The 2,824-nt window shown below is 36.0% G+C and overlaps 1 protein-coding gene across 2 annotated transcripts in view; it reads left to right on the top strand.

Annotated features, from left to right (window-relative positions):
• Positions 1 to 760: 760 nt before the first annotated feature.
• The window catches only part of LOC136849047 (uncharacterized), an 8,360-nt gene continuing 6,296 nt past the window's right edge, over positions 761 to 2,824 (top strand). Inside the window, exon 1 of one of the 2 annotated variants that reach the window (XM_067121941.1) lies at positions 761 to 1,297. The gene's annotated coding sequence lies outside the window, so the exon portion shown is untranslated. Of the gene's footprint in view, positions 1,727 to 2,824 lie in introns of both variants that reach the window. The other variant, XM_067121940.1, reaches the window with a different exon arrangement.

Below are 2,824 nucleotides of genomic sequence, written 5' to 3'. Positions count from 1 at the left end.
AAAAGCGAAACGTACAAGCATTAATATATTAATCATACAGTTTCATTTTGTCTATTTGAAATAAATGCTTCAGCAAAAGGAGATGTATTATGACGTAATATGCTTTCCCTCATATTTTTTCAACGAAACACGAACCTCCAAATGATCACACATGATTATGAGGAAAGTCATTTTTATTATAAATGCAGTGATTGTTTCTTTTAGTTTTCTGAAAAGAAAACTCTTGTGCCGGCTTTGTCTGTCCGTCCGCCCTCAGATCTTAAAATCTACTGAGGCTAGAGGGCTGCACATTAATATGTTGATTATCCACCCTCAAATAATCAAACATACCAAATTGCAGCTCTCTAGCCTCAGTAGTTTTTATTTTATTTAAGGTTAAAGTTAGCCATGATCGTGCTTCTGGCAACCACCGGGCCTTGGTTAAAGTTTCATGGGCCGCGGGCGGCTCAAACAGCATTATACCAAGACCACCAAACGGTAGATCTATTTTCAGTGGTCTTGATTATGCGCTGTAGCGACTGTACAGAAAACCCGATTGCGCCGAAGAAACTTCGGCGCATTTTTTACTTCTTTCATTGAAACAGTAACAAGTACAATTTACTATGAATCCAAAAGCACTCCATTAATACATTCGTGTCATCGAATAAGTTATATTGTTGAGAAAGGAATTGTATGAAGGATTAAGGCGACCCCACATGACTACAGAATATGGTGCTGTTTAGCATCTGTCTCTCACACCTCACAACAGTTGGCAGCTTTTATGAAAGAGTGGCAACACTGAAGTCCTGTGGGTTCGTTAATAAGCCCGAGATAACACGAACACAAGCTATCGCTGTTTTAATGTTGCCGACTAGATTGCCTAAATGATGCAATGCTTGCCAGTCAGATGTTAAAATGTGTTAGAAACAAGCTAGCGAGGTACGGTCTTTAATGCCATAGCAACAAACGAATAGCAGGACTGAATGACTTCAGCTGTGATGGGAATTCCGCATCGCGCGTCGTGGAGAGGAGTTTGGATGGGAAACCAAGCGGGCAAACCCCGGGGAGGTCGTGGAACGAGTCACATGGAGGTTACAGTGTTGCTTGTAGCCTCTAGGAAACCTCAGAGCTAGCACATTACGTGTTTCGTTGTGAAGTGTTTGGACAATTAACAATCTATAAATCATTCTGCAAATGTCATTGCTCGTTAACGGGTTATTATGTAACATGTAGCTAACAGACTTCGATTCGTTAACATAAGGACTGTGTTGTGCATTCTGGAAAAGGCAGCCATACATTTATACCAGTCAAAGGAGGAGTGAGTATGCATTCTGAATAGAAAACAATGTTTACAGTTATTCCAAGAAGAACCCGTGTGTGCTTTGAAAAGCGAAGCAGGTGTTTATAACTGTCACAAAACGGTTCTTATGTATAATTGAAAGGAAACCTTAGGTTTTTATTTTTACCAGTGATCTGTCATGCGTGTATTCTGAAAATGAAAAGAAACTGTAAATGGCTGTTATAAGGTAATCTCTTTGCAAAAGACTGGCATCTAATGTAACAAAAAATGTAATGCAAATTAATGAGGCAGTAATTGATGGTGTAGTGAAATTACTACTGGAATATTGGTACCCATTTCGGATTACATTTCATACATGTATTGGGGATTTCGTACAAATTTCTAAATACACTTTCATGGCAAGTCAGTGTTACTTAAGAAAGGAAGACAAAAGAGAAAGTCCAAGAGGTGAGTTATTTTTCTTATTTCATACTGGGAACATCTGTAGTTAAAATCTAACTTTAAAACTCAAATTGCCGTTAGCGTACTACAGTAGTATACTACAAAAATTAAAGAATAAATAACTACTGCACTTTTAAAAATAGGATGATTGATTGATTAACATATATAGACTGGTGTTACAACAATTATGGTCATCGACCTCGTTCAACAGTACGAAACGGTAGAATTTTTTTTTGTGTATGAATAGTGAGAGGTCAGTAACATTTGCAATAAGAGAGGAACAAAGTAACTACAGGTATAACCTTGGAACAGTCAAAGGGAATATATCCCATGAGAAGTAGTTTTAATGTGTGTGTGTGTTTATATATATATATATATATATATATATATATATATATATATATATATATATATATATATATATATATATTTATATATATATATATATATATATATATATATATATATACACACACACATATATATATACACTTAGAAACACACACACAAATATATATATATATATATATATATATATATATATATATATATATCGAGTAAATATAAGGTATACAAAGCAGTGGTTGTAATGGAAGAGCAAGAAATGGGAGGAGCGAGAGAACTGGAAGTTTGGAGTCGAAGACAAAATGTTCTGATAAGCGTGATGGGTTTTGGACGGCTGTGCATGTAGACAAAAGAAATATATAACGCATGGAAGAGTATGGGATGTGGTTACAGAAAGGTGCCTAAAGTCTCCGAAACTGTAGAATTCGGTAAGATGGACATGAACGACACTGAATGACTAAGGAAGTATGACGTATGACGATTCCATGATTCTTCCTTGTATTCGTGTCCGATCATAAGGCAACGCATAGATTGTAAGGTTTCATCTTTGACTGGGAAGGGAACATAAATTATCTTAACTTTTCTTTTAACGACAAAGTTTCAAAATCCACCAATAATGTTTTCAGATACCATGTGGGCAGACCGACATTCATCGATGATTACATCACGTTCATGTGACAGTTTAGGCTAAAAAACAAAAAGATAGAACGGTGTTAGTTTTTGTTGAGCTTTAGATTAAACCAGCCATGTGCTGGCATG

This window comes from Macrobrachium rosenbergii, chromosome 20 (assembly GCF_040412425.1).
Source record: "Macrobrachium rosenbergii isolate ZJJX-2024 chromosome 20, ASM4041242v1, whole genome shotgun sequence".
NCBI lineage: Eukaryota > Metazoa > Arthropoda > Malacostraca > Decapoda > Palaemonidae > Macrobrachium > Macrobrachium rosenbergii.
The sequence above is the reverse complement of the archived record's forward strand: the minus strand, read 5'-3'. Positions and strand labels throughout refer to the sequence as shown.